Source organism: Anser cygnoides, chromosome 2, assembly GCF_040182565.1.
Source record: "Anser cygnoides isolate HZ-2024a breed goose chromosome 2, Taihu_goose_T2T_genome, whole genome shotgun sequence".
NCBI classification, from domain to species: Eukaryota; Metazoa; Chordata; class Aves; order Anseriformes; family Anatidae; genus Anser; species Anser cygnoides.
In genome coordinates, this window is record NC_089874.1 from 82,274,969 (window position 1) to 82,288,366 (window position 13,398).

A 13,398-nucleotide genomic window follows, 5' to 3' on the forward strand; every position below is an offset into this window, starting at 1 on the left:
GGCTGCCGCCGACCGGGCTCCGCGCCTCGCCCCTACCGAAACATTCAAGCGTGATTTTCGTATTTTTTTTTTTTTTCCTAAAAACCCGGCAAGGCGGCTCAGCCCCGCTATCCTCCGGCGTGAGGAAAACGGAGAAAAAAAAAAAAAAAAGGCGATAAAATCCCGGAGCAGCCCGCAAGCCACCCGCGGGCGAGGCGCAAGGCTGAGCCCCCCTCCCCCCCCCCCCGTACCTCAGCCCCACCGCGGTGCATTTTACCTGCCGCCGAGCCGCTGCGGGTGTCTCCGGCGGGAGGCGGCCGCCAGCCCCGTCCTGCCGGCGGCGGGGCCGGTTACGAAACGCCCCGGCCGGCCCCGCGGAGCGGCGGCAGCGGGAGGAGCGGCGGGGGCGACGCGCCCACCCCGCCCAGCCCAGGCCCTGCCCGGCCCTGCCCGGCCCAGCCCCGGCCGCCGCCGGCTCTCCCCGCGCCCGGCTCGCTCCCACCCCACCGACCTTGCCCGCGGCCGGCCCCGACAGCGCCGCCCCCCGGCCCCGCCCCGAGCTGGCGGCGGGGCCCCCCCCGCGGCTGGGCCGCCCCCGACACGGCTCCTGAGGCGCTTGGGGATGGGACGCGTGGAATCACAGACTCAGTGGGGTTGGGAAAGACCTCCAGGATCGTCTGGTCCGACCATCCCCCTACCACCAATGTCACCCACTAAACCATGTCCCTAAGCACCAAGACCAACCTTTCCTTGAACACCCCCAGGGACGGTGACTCCACCACCTCCCTGGGTGACCCGTCCCAATGCCTGACTGCTCCTTCTGAGAAGAAATGTCTCCTCATTTCCAACCCGAACCTCCCCTGGCACAACTTGAGGTCATTCCCTCTAGTCACCAGTGAGAAGAGGCCGACCCCCAGCTCCCCACACTTTCAGGTAGTTGTAGAGAGCAATAAGGTCTGCCCTGAGGCCATAGGTGCATCCAGCAAGCTGCCTCACCGCAGGGAACCGGGCTTCCATTTTGTGCTGGGCATCACGGCCTGTGAGCACAGAGCACAGGACCATGGACTCATTCTCCTGCTGCCTGTGGACAAAACAAACTTATTTCCAACAGCAGCAGGAAAAAAAAAAAAAAAAAGTGTGCATGTACCTCCTAGCATCCCACTAGGCCAGCGTTGGCAGATGGAAAGAGCTACAAACTGTGAGGGCAGACCACCAGCTCCTGCAAAAGCCAGCCTTGTTCTGGGCAAGCAGCTGCCCATTGTGCGAGAGCAGAGCTGCAGGTCAGCGTGGTGCCACAGTTCTGCACTGAATATGTTTGTTGTGAAGGAGAGAAACCTCCATAATCAGCAAAATAAACAATATACCAAAGTCCATGAGGTTTCCTCCCCTTCTCCCTGCTCTCCTCTGCAAGGGTCTAATGGCTGAGCTGGGTCTTAAGCCAGGCTACCACAGGGGAGAGATGATAGTGCACTCACTAGTACAGCTCCAGGTCCTGCCATAAATATTGAAAACTCAATTACCACTCTCAGGATGAATGTTCAAAGCAGATTTGCAGATCCCACTGTGTTTCTTGGATCAAAGCTTTCTCATCAAATAATTGAGAGAAGGCTGGGGAAGTCAAGGAGGCCAAATTCCCCCCAATCACGTCTGCCCCCAAAGTATATCAGTCATTAGCATCTCTGACTTCTCACGACGTATTCACACCACAAACATTTCAGCACGTGCAGCTGGCTTTCATTTCTCCACAGGAGGCTGGGAGGACTGCGCAAATTTCACTGCTGTTCCCCCTCTGCGCCCAGCGGCTCAGGACGCACCCTGCGAAATGGCGGCCATGGGGGCACAGGCTTCACTTTGGGCCTGGGCGCTTGGCTGCAGACGTGTTTCCAACTCAGGGGACTGCTGGGGGGGGGGGGGGCGTGTTTTCACAGATCAGGAGATCCTTAGGGTAAATTTGCATCACGTATTTGTATAACATCATGGTTTTTGAACAGACACTTCACGTTTTGGAGGTGCAGCTCCATGCGTGCCTCGGTGTGCCAAGTCCCTGCCCTTGCCGAGGCCAGTTCCCCCTTTCCTCCTTAGAAAGCAAGTGGCAGCTAATGCCTCTAAAGCAGTAGCATGGTACCAGATCTCCATGGTCACAGGAAAGGAAAATTCATCACAAAATGAAAACAAACATCTGACTAATCGCCAGCCAGCACCGCTGCAAATGATGTCCACCAAAGAGGCCAGGGACTGTACAGACGTAGAGAAAGATAACCCCCTAGCCTAGGCGGAACCCGCGAGGCAGTGCTGAAGAGCACGGTGACTTTGTTAATTACATTACCGCTGCGGCTACTGTGGTTTTATTGTTGCAGCAGAGTTCGGGCAGTCCCGCTGAGAGCGGGACACCCCCTACATCCCCGTCCGGGTTGAATGCACAGCAGAGAACTGAGTATTCGTGCACCGGCACGCAAACACGTGCTCCTGGTCCTGGAGGGTCCGGTGTGCATGCTGAGATTTTATCATCTGACTCCCTCTGCTGAACGTGATTAAAGTTTACGTATGCGCACAGCTCCTCGCAGAAGTGCTGCCAAATAGATACAACAGACAAAGAAAAGGAGAAAGGAAGTATAATTACTCCCAGGAGGATTCTCGTGTTGCTGCTGTCATCCCCCAGGCTGCACCTGTTATGAGAATAAGAGTCTTTAAATCTCTAGGGAAGAAATCTTGAAAAGTTCTCAGCAATAGCACAGCTTCAGATTGCTCCACACAGTTTATTATTATAAACCTCTGTTCACAAGGACTCGGATTCGTAAAAGGCAGCGAGTTCCTTGGCACTGCCCTTTTCAGTATGTACCTCATAAAAACTGCATAAAGGGGATCATCCAGTGCTGTGGGCACACGAGGACTGGAAGCAGTCCTGTGCTGTTTTCTGCTGCGAGATGGTACACTTACCCATTTGGCACTGAGGGACTTTTTTTTTTTTTTCCATCTACATGTTTCTATCAGTTTTTATAAACAGATTATGTAGAACCGTCAATTCTGGCAAATTGCTCTAGATGTGTCCTCTCAAGTGCAGCTCAGATTGGTGAGGTGGGGTCCAGAGGAAATATTATTCACAGGAACAAATCCCTAGAAGTGCTGGGAACCCATAACAGAGGCAGCTAACTCCTGGCTTCTATGTTATGATCACCAGAGGGACCTCTAATAGGCCATATATTTGTAGGAGCTCGATGTCAAACTTTCAGCTCCAGGCAGGAGCAAGTCACCAAATAATCATAAAACTGAACCGGAGCTTGCAAGCATTTTAAAAATAATCAATACATGTGGGATTCATTCCTTTTAGTTCCTGAGCCCACAGCGCAGACTTAAGTCATGTTCCCAAGGTTTATTCTGTTACTTAGAGGCCTAGGAACTTTTTTTTTAAGCCTAGTTTCCTAGAGAAACAGAGTTTATATCATCACAGTCTGTGTATCTTCCTGTCTTCCTGTTTTCCTTCAGTAGCTTTTGAACTCATTGGCCAAACTGTCAGAGGAGGAGAAACCAGGGACAGTAATGCCCCATCCTTTTTTTTTCTTTATCTTTTTTTTAATCACCAACAGGACATAGGAAAGAAACTTCTTTGAACACCCCCTGAGCAAGAGGCAGAGAGAATTTGGCTGCTCTCCGGTCTGTCTGGCAGCCAGCAAGCACACGTGCATGAATAGCAGTATGTAACCAACCTTCATAGCATCCACTGCTCAGCTAATTTTGTCAGACTTCTATGGTCTCACACCTCTGGGACCAATGGGGGGAAAAAAAAAATCACACTTGCCATAAAATCACTGCTGAATCAGGGTCTGTTAAACCTCACACCTTGCATGAAAGATTCACTAAAGGGCATTGCCTAAAACTGCAAGGCAAAAGTACAGCCCACGAAGACCAAGAAAACGCATCTATCAGTAAAAACAGTTCTGGCCCAACTGGTCACAGGTAATTATCACTCCTCACGTTGATACCCTGTGATAAAAACATGATGAATATTTTGACTCATCAAAATCTGACAGGCTCGTACACATTCCCTTGTTCTCTTCCATAAAATATTGTTTTATTGCATGCTTTAAAATATTCAGCAGAGAGAGTATTTTTACAGACTGCTAACCTGAAAACGGGCATGTGAAAAGGCTGCATATTCACAGTAACACTGTTTCAGAAATTGCTTGGAGCTCCCCCACCCCCTCAAAAATACATTTTCTCTAGATAAGAGTAGAGTCTTCCCTCTGCTAACACTAAAGGCTTCCAGCTGGAGAAGATGGTTAATCTGCTTATCAGAGAAGGGCAACAAAACAAAGAAACTCTGTATTCATCTGTATCATAGGATCATAAAATAACTTGGATTTTATGATGTATCCCATTCAGTCCAGTTTTTGTCCTCAGTTTACGTTCAGAAATTTGACCAATAGTCTACTCTTCTGCTGGTTCGTAAATACTTATCTATTATCTATAGCCTTAAAAAGGAAGGTGCGTCGACATCTTTAGGTACAAAACTTAGGGAAGTTGCTCCTTCAGTATCTATCAGCTGCCTTTATAATCAAAGGAGATATGTTGCAGGAGGTGATTCAGAGCAGGAGACCAGCCTGGATTCTCTGAGTCACCTTCTGCCTGGACTAATCTCCCTCCGAAGACAAGATAGGGGAAAAAGCTTCCTGAATTGAAGTGCCTAAAGACTGGCAGTGTAAATAGCCCCCTGAGGCTCCCAATCCATGAGGGCACTTGGGTGTGCTGATACATCCCTGGTCTCCCTGAAAGACATGGCCCTGCCTAAGCCATCTTGCAGGAGCCACAAATGCTGGGTCCCACCACCATCGCTGCCTCCCTGCAGGATTCTGGGCAGCCTGCAGGGATGTGCCTGCAATGGGGCCACCAGTTCACATTGGCAGAGCTTGACTGAGGTCAGAAGGGACCTCTGGAAATCCTCCTGTCCAACCTCCTGCTCAAAGCAGGGTCAGCTACAGCAGGGTGCTCAGGGATGTCTCCTGCTGGATTTTGAATATTTACTGCCAGAGCACAGCGCTGGATAAGCACACCAGTGGTGCTACCACAGCGGTTACTCTCTACAGTCCTGGATATTGTCTTTGCTGCGGCAGCTGTCGAGAAATGAAAGAGAAAAAAACAGTGTAGGAGCTCTGGCAATTATCTGCTGAGCTGCGCTTTTATCTCTCCTTGCCCCATCACTAGGCGATGTTTAGACAAATACACTGATATGAATCAAATCTTGATCCTTCGTTTCTTACCATACATCAATACAGAATCATGACTGTATCCTCTCAATAATTAATAGTGCACTGTATATTAAAAAAAAAAGAGCAAACATCTGTGTGAAAAATATTCTCACATCAGTGAATTTCAATTACCAAAACTTGATGGTTTTTTAAAAAAGCCTCTTCTGTTATCCAAAGCAGTGTTGAATTTGTTGCTGGGCATTATCTATACTGAAAGCCCATTAGTCAGACAGCCCCTCATTCATCCATGTTAATTCACCGTCCTCCTCTGAGGTAGCTGAGTAAGTTTAATAGCTATACATATATGAATGCAACACAAATAAATGACATGGAGATATTTCATCGTAATTTACTAAGTGCAAAAACTATTTCATTCACTGTTCGTGACTTCCATACTGGAGCATTGTGACAGTCCTTTGGCACCAGCTCGCAAGAGAATTGCTTTAGTTCGTCCTATTGCTGACTAAAAGCTCCATTAAAAGGAATGTTAAGGTAGCAAACACAAGCATTCAAAATTTGGAAATGCCCAAAGTAAGCCTGATCCCCCTTGACATAATCATACTCTTCAACCACATGAATGCGTGCTGCTTTTCACATGATGCTGAGCTCCCCTTCTGCTCTGCGGGACCTCGGTAGCACGACCCTGCCACCATGCTCCCCATGCTGACCTGCCCATATGCCACCATGCCAGCTCTCCTTGTGCCCTCACCCCCGGTGGGCCTCTTTCCTCTCTTTGGCACAATCCCCCCAGTTTTCCTTGGCAAGCTCACTTTGTGCTTTCCTTGGCACACTTCACCTCATCTGTTTCCAGCACCAGTTTCCCACCCCAGCTCCCAGACCAGGTTTCTTACTTTCTTCTCCACCCCAAGTCCCCAGCCCCGATCTTTCTCTCTATGCTGTTTTAGTCCACCTATTTATGCCACCTGCAGACATCAAGGCCAGAACACTTCCTCCTCACGGTTTTGTGTCAAGGAGTTAAATGTGGCAGAGCTCATGTCTCTGTGCCTGTGCCAGCAGGCATGAAGAAGAGCATTGGCAGAAACCTCCTGCTGAGACCCTGCAGCCACAGACCAGAGCACTCTCTGTGCAGAAGAAACATCAAGCGGCTGCCAAACTTGCAAGCCTCTACCAGGTGTGTGCAAACTGCAATTTTCCAAGGGCTTATAACTTGGCTGAATCTGGATATTTTTCACAGGAGGTACAAAAGACACATGCTTGAAACTAGATTTTACACACATCTTACATCTGGCTTTCCAAAGTTCACTACATCTTCCATGAGAAACTGTTCTGGGAAAAACATTCCTAGAAGGAACAGCTAGAAACATCCCTCCAGAGTCAGACTGAGGTAGTCATCTGGCATGGAAAATGTTAGCCTAAAAGGTTACAGTTTAAACAAGTTGAAGAATATGGGGGAAAAAAAATGGTGCAACTCAACTCAGACTATAATTAAAGCAAACCGAGTAGGAGAAAGGTTATTTTTTCTCTAACCTAATGCAAGTCCCATATATATTACCCCTAGGGTAGTATGAGTCCACAGTTCACATCACAGGCCTTGAGAAGATGAAATTGCTCTGTGTAAATACTCCAGTTCATTATCACCAAACCACCCAGCCAATTTAGGGTGTTTTATACCTCATGATTGGTGTTATTAAGTCATGGTTGCTACAGGCTGAACACCGGGCTCATGTCCCACAACGAAAGTCCAGCAACCATCAAGGGAGTGAGAACGGCCCTGCCATCTTGTTTAGAAGAGAAATTCAAGCGAGATGTGGAAGCCTGTGTGTTTACGCAGACTTATTTTAACTACACCTTTGCCTGATTGTGCCACCTCTCACGTGCAGGAGCAGCTAGCTGGAAGCACGCTCAGCTGAGTAGCATTGCTCACGAGGTTAAGAGTTAACAGGATTAGGACCAAGGGCTGGAATGCCAGCGCTGAAGCTGAAGCATGCATTGGAAAACAAGCACGCTGGGGTGTTTATGTGCGCAGCGCTATCATGGCAGCAGCGAAGGCACTTCATCCCGACACTTCCTGAAGATGACATCATTTATAATTAACACAGCAGCTGTGGATTCACCGCCATCTAAAATGAATTAGATAACAAAGCTCCTTAGGAAATCCCACGGATTTCCTGAGATAGACAGTGGCTAGTTAAGTATGTGAATATGAAGTAAATGTATATAAATATTTATTTGGTTTTTGTTTTTTAAATCGAGGCTACTGTAGAGAACCCCATATACGCATCAGCAGAGGGGATGGCACTGCTTGTAGCAGGAAGCGCGTTAAAAACCCTTCTGTCCCTCTGAGAGATTTCTCATCAGGCTCTCCTGGCCCAGGCAATCCTTGCACAGCAGTCTCTCATTCAGGGCCTCACCCTGCAGTCCCCGCACCCCTGAAGGAAGCTCGGGGGATTTCAACGTCGTCTAATTTGCAGATAACAGGGCTATTCATGCAAAAAATGTCTTCAGGACCAGACCTGCCAAGGCATGGCTATTCAGCCCTTTGTCAGCGTGTACAGAGCCTGGTTGCCCACAGTTGCTGCTGCAGGTCCTCATGGGCTTTCCGCCTCCTGACCTGCTGAAAACTCGATGCTGAGAACATTTTGGAAAAGCATCTAGAAAGCGATTGTGGCTGTAGCAGTGCGAGCACCCTTGCTGGTAGGGGTCCTGCCTCTGGGGCACCCACAGTCAGGGCAGAGCCTATACGTGATCTACAGCAGTGGTGGTGCAAGTGCTCTCTAAGTTACTGCCTTTTCCTCGACTCGCTTAGTTAACGTGTGTTTTCCCAAACAACCTGTGTATGGTCCAAGAGGGAATAAGCTTCTTACTAAGCTGATAGATCCATCTCATTAATAGTTGCTTTCCTAGGGCTCCTATACTCCTGTCAAGTTTGCACATGCTTTGTAGCCCAGTGCCACTTATATCACATTTAAGTTTGCTGCCGGAAAACATGTACAGAATTCCTAGTTCAGACCTCTGGGCTGTGAGACTTGCCCGATCCATGTGTCTAATGTCAATCCTGTGAGATGTCAGCTCTTAAACATGCCTCTGATTTAAAGAGAGTTGTTTAAAACCCCTTCTTTGCTTCTTTCTCCTTAGAGATCTGGCTGAAGAACAGGAAGACATGGCTGAAGGGCAAGAAAAGAGCCCAAGCGTCATTTCTGAAGTCAGATGGGACTTACACCCTGAAATCACTAGGAAGCTTTTGAAAAAAATTATTGTGTCACTGTCCGGACTGATAAAAATTACCTCTGAGAAAAGCTTTTCTTTTAAATATCTATCTAGGCTTGGAAAAGGCTTCCCCATGCTCAGGGGAGGAAAGAAAAGGTTAAAAGGCCTGATCTCGGCTTTCTAAACGTCCCAACTTTCCCACTGATTAAATTGCTCAGCAAATCAAGTTCTCTGACAAGTCCAAAGGGTACAGCTGGGTGTGAGCCTCACGGGACGAGCACTTTAAGGCCATTGAAACTAGGAGAAGAATTTCCATCGACTGCAACAGGATTTGGACTACCCCATCAATAAGTTGCTAAATGTCTGTGAGGAGCATGCACACACCCTGCACACCAGTGACAAGGAAGGATGCAGAAAAGGGAACAGATGACACCTCCTTTTCAAGGAAGGTTAGCCCGATTCTCAGATATTTTATCCCAACACATGTATTTCAGCATTAGTAATGGACCAAATTGCAGGTTGGGAGCCTACGTGTGGGTTGTAACAGAGCTGCCAAGTTTCCACCAGGGAGGCTGTGGGGAAGCTGCCCAAGACAGAGGGGGGCTTTGGAGAGCCTTGTGTAAAGCTGAAGCACTCAAGAATGCTTTGCCCATTCATCATCCTCAAAGAGAAGTGCTTGGCTGTGCTCCACCGAGGGAGGGGAGGGCATGGCAATCGGACCCGCAGCAGCTGCCAGGGAAAAATAATCCAGGAGTAACATGAATAAATAAGAAACATTTTGCTAGTCTTAATATTACATGGCTTTCTTCATGCTCTCTAACACTTGAATTCCCTTCCAAACATTCAGTTTTTCCACTAGCCTCTGTCTGTGGCTTTCACCACTTCTTATGTTTTCTTTTTCCTCTCCTCTTTTTTTTTTTCCTTTGAAAAGCAGCACCCCCCATCCTCTTATTCTCTCTTTCCTGCAGTGTCTTCATGTATTCTCCCCATATTCCGTATCACCTTGTCCACTTTCAGTTTTTCTTCACAGGTTGTTCTCTCCGTCTCTCTCCCTTTAAGCCCTACACTGCTACTTGCACCTTATTTGCATGTCTTTCTCCTCCATTGCTTAATTTTCTACTCATTTCTCTGTCTCTCTTTCAGATTTGTTTTAAAACTGGCCCAACATTTCTCCACAATCCACTTTGAAGACCTCCAAGCCCTTTTATTTCATTCTCTTCCAAGCAAATGTTTCCTTTCATCATTTTCCTGGATTTTAACAAAGAGAAGCCTTTGACTCCAAACCCTTGGCTTATGCTTAAACTACAGAGGCGCCACTACCCGTTTCGGGAAGTTCTTCCCCAGGCACTTCAGGAACCCAGCTAAGGAGGCAGAGATCCTCATAGTGACAGGTCCTCTATGGGAGAAGTGACAGCAACATATGTCCACGCTTAGGTCACATCTGCCCAAAGCTTATAGGGAATAAGGCTATTACTGAGTAAGTTACTGCTATAGTAGTCAACACATGCTCAGAAATTCATTGCTGAAGGGCTCCGGACTATGAGTTGGCTGAAAGCTGCAGGCTCTGGCCCTTTTGAATTACATGGCACAGGTGCCTAAAAACAACAAAAACAAAAACACAAATGTGGTAAATGAACATGAAGAAAACATTTATAGACAGAGCTTTCCAAAGCTTAAGTGTGTCTGAGCTCAACTGCATCTTAAAGTTGCATGAGTTTTGCTTTCTCTTCATGTGTTTTGACACTGATTTTTGTGTTCTTCCTAGTGACAAAAGACAGATTTTCTGCTCTGTTTTAGACTACAGCACAAGTGAAAATATCCATTGGTCAGCAAGCTCTGAACTCATCAGCATGCTTTAAGCACATGGCCAAACATAATCATGGGAGACAGACCAACTCCAGTGAAACCTTCCCCTGCTTGGGATTTCACTTTTCCTACCCATTGCAGCTGTATTAAGCAAACTGTGCTGCTCCCCATGCGAGATTCATTGCCCTAGGTAGTTCTGATTTGTTTAACTTAGGCTTTATCAAAGTCAGATCAAGCAGCATCATTCTCAGTCCTATGAATGGTTTTGTGTTCTTTGTTGTGTTTTTTTTTTTTCCTCTTTTCAGCTCATGCCCTGTAATTCCTTCCCTGCTGCCATGAAGGATATTGCTTGGCCTGAACTCTTGTAACCAGCTTCTACATCCTTGTTGTGTTATAAATACAGCACCCTGCTCCAGCCAGATCCAGCCCTAGTTGGCTTGCTCTGCCTCTTATTTTATGAGGAAAACTTCTCTGACATGTGACAGTGACTCCAGGAGACTGCCAGGCAGCTGGGGGGAAACGCTCAGATGAACGAGGAGGACCAAACTGTAAATCTGAGGTGAGGAAAGAGCTCGCCTCTGGTCCCTTGCTCCTGCTGCTCTCAGTGTAGCCTCACATTGGATTATTTTTGAGCTGTGAAAACAGCTGCAGTTGCAAGTTGCTGCTTGCCAGAGCCTAATATTTCTCCTACCTGTCCAGACATCCCATATAACAAGAAAGTGCTGATGGCAGTATGACAAACCTCTCTCTCTGGAGCTGATGCTGTGTAGTCATGTCTGCAGCTGAAGCGCCATCGCAGCCTCACCAGCGGGTTGGTTCTTGTTGGCACTGCGATTTAAGGCATAGGGGATGCCACAATGGTGTTGCCACAGCATGAAAGATGAGAGTAAGAAAAACAGTATTTAAAGAGTGGGGTTATTCTGGCTATCCAAGAGGCACGGTCTTTATCTGCTGAGTGCACGTAATGCATGTCTCATCTCATTCAGCCACTTACAGCCTGTTAGGTAAGAGAACTGTACTACCACATCCAGCTCTCCATGCGCACTCTGGCATTTTCTACAGGGTTCTTGCACACTGATTGATAAGCCCCCTTCTGGGGTATTTAGGGTGAGGTTTTGGAGTCTGCCTTTTTTTTTTTTTTTAAAGTCATATCAAAAGGAGAATCTCAGTTTATGGCCCTGGAGATAAGAGCCTTGCCTGCTGTTTAACCCCAGAGGTTTCTGCATGCTTATCAAGGTGAATAAACAGTGACAGTCACTCCCGAGTGATGCACCCACACCCGCACACTGATTGCTCGGGATGTGGAAGTGTAGGAATCTCTGCTTATCTGCAGATGGCTTAACTACTCTTATCCCGAACGTGCCTCTTTCGGGAAACATCCAGCAGCCAAGTCAGACTGGCGAGAGATTTAATTCCTTCTAAACCCTTACCTTTAATGTTGCAATGCTGTAGCAACTGCAGAGGATTTTATTCTAAAACACCTTTGATCTCATCTGCTTGTATCACCACTGTCTTCCCCAGGTAACCAAGGTGTGAATGTCTCAGCAGTCTACCAGGTTTCCCTGTGGTCACAAGGAGGACAAAAGACAGTCACTCACCTTTTTCAAAGCCTCTCCCCTCGGGGTGCCCATCTGATAGCCTGGGGTGCATCTTCAGGAGCTGATAGCTGCCTTCAGCAGGTGATAGCAATCACAGTCTTTGTCTCCCCATCCTGTCCCACCTCTGTGAGTCAGTCCTTTGTCTCCTTATTTGGGTGCCCTTTGACTGTAAGCCTGCCCCTTGTCTTTCTGCTGTCAACTCTTAGTGGCTCAAGTCTTCTTTTGGTTGTTCTGGCTTGTCCTTTGCCCAGAGTCCCCGAGGAGTTGCATGCAGATGTGCTGTGGCAGTGACGACCTACTAAACGGAGAGCTTTCTTCAGCAGAAGAGGGGAGAAACACAGCAGAGACGTCCTCCCCACTGCTCTGCTTTGCTCCTCTTCCCACCTTCCCTCCCCTGAGGATCCTTCACATCCCCAGGCGTGTGGGTGATTTTCTCCACAGCTGAGGCCAAGGTCACCTCGCTTGGAGAATGACCACTGTGACAGAAACGTCAGTAGTTAACGCTCCCATTTCCACCAAAATCCAAGAACCTCTACAAGCACTGAGAGGAGGAAATACCAGCGTTGTATTCTGCACATAAACAAAGGGCACATTAAGCAATTGCCTCCTACAAAGCACGTTCAAATGCCTGGAGTTTTGAGAGAACACTTTAGTACCAGCACTGGCTTGCTCTAGTAGAACTGCAGGCCAATGCATATTCGTCACTATAATTTTATACAGCTGCATTATTTTCACAGTTTATGGTGACACTATCTCATTTATGAAGTACACACAGCAGTTACACATATGGCTGTATTATTTCCAGCACTTCAAGCGCAATTAGTAATTTCATCGAGCTAACGCTGTCAAAGCTACAGCAGCAGCACACGCTGTATTGCAGCTGTCCAAAATTTAGAGAGTGCTATACACGTTTATGCAATATGTACATAGCTGTTGGGGTGCCTGAAATTGGGCCACTGTCTCCAAAAGGTTACCAGAAACATCAGGTGAAATTCCATACCTCCAGCTCCTTTCAGTAACCATGGCTCCAGCTCCTCGTTTATACCTGGGATACATCTGGCCCTAAGTTTTTGTGGCTCCGAATTGCAACACAATCACTGATCAAGGAAACGCTGCTTCACCCCCGCCAGGAGACATCATGAGACAGAACACCAACCTGAGCAACCAGGCCTCCTGTTCATAGACCAGGGGATGAAAATGGCCCTTTGAGACATCTCTGCCCATAATGCTATTTTGAGTCATTTGCTAGTACCGTAAATGACTCTCAAAATTAAGGATCAGTTTCTTAGGGAAAGAGGAGCACTGTTAAGTGGGCAGACTGGGCAGAAAAAGAAAAATGATACAAATTTAATGGGCAATTGTGCTTGCCAAAAAATGTGCCAGTTTGCACGTCACTGATTTATTCCTAGTGTAGTAATTATCATTGTGGTTTTACCCTGCCTAATGAGAGGTATTATCTATTGCTGAGAAGACAGATTCAAAACTCTGCTGTCAACTTCAGTGCTGACTTTCACCAGCATTTGCATGCCAGCAAATTTAGCTAAGGAGTGACTTGCTATTCAAAGGTATGAGAACGAGCAGGTGCCCTTGGTTCCTCCTGAGCT

General features: G+C 47.4%; 1 protein-coding gene across 10 annotated transcripts in view; it reads right to left on the minus strand.

Annotated features, from left to right (window-relative positions):
• Nucleotides 1–12,302, minus strand: part of RNF152 (ring finger protein 152) — a 54,466-nt gene extending 42,164 nt beyond the window's left edge. For 3 of the 10 annotated variants that reach the window (XM_066992515.1, XM_066992517.1, XM_066992519.1), the window contains exon 1: nucleotides 257–454. The gene's annotated coding sequence lies outside the window, so the exon portion shown is untranslated. The other 7 variants (XR_010829504.1, XR_010829503.1, XR_010829501.1 and 4 more) reach the window with 6 other exon arrangements.
• Between the last annotated feature and the right edge of the window lie 1,096 nt (nucleotides 12,303–13,398).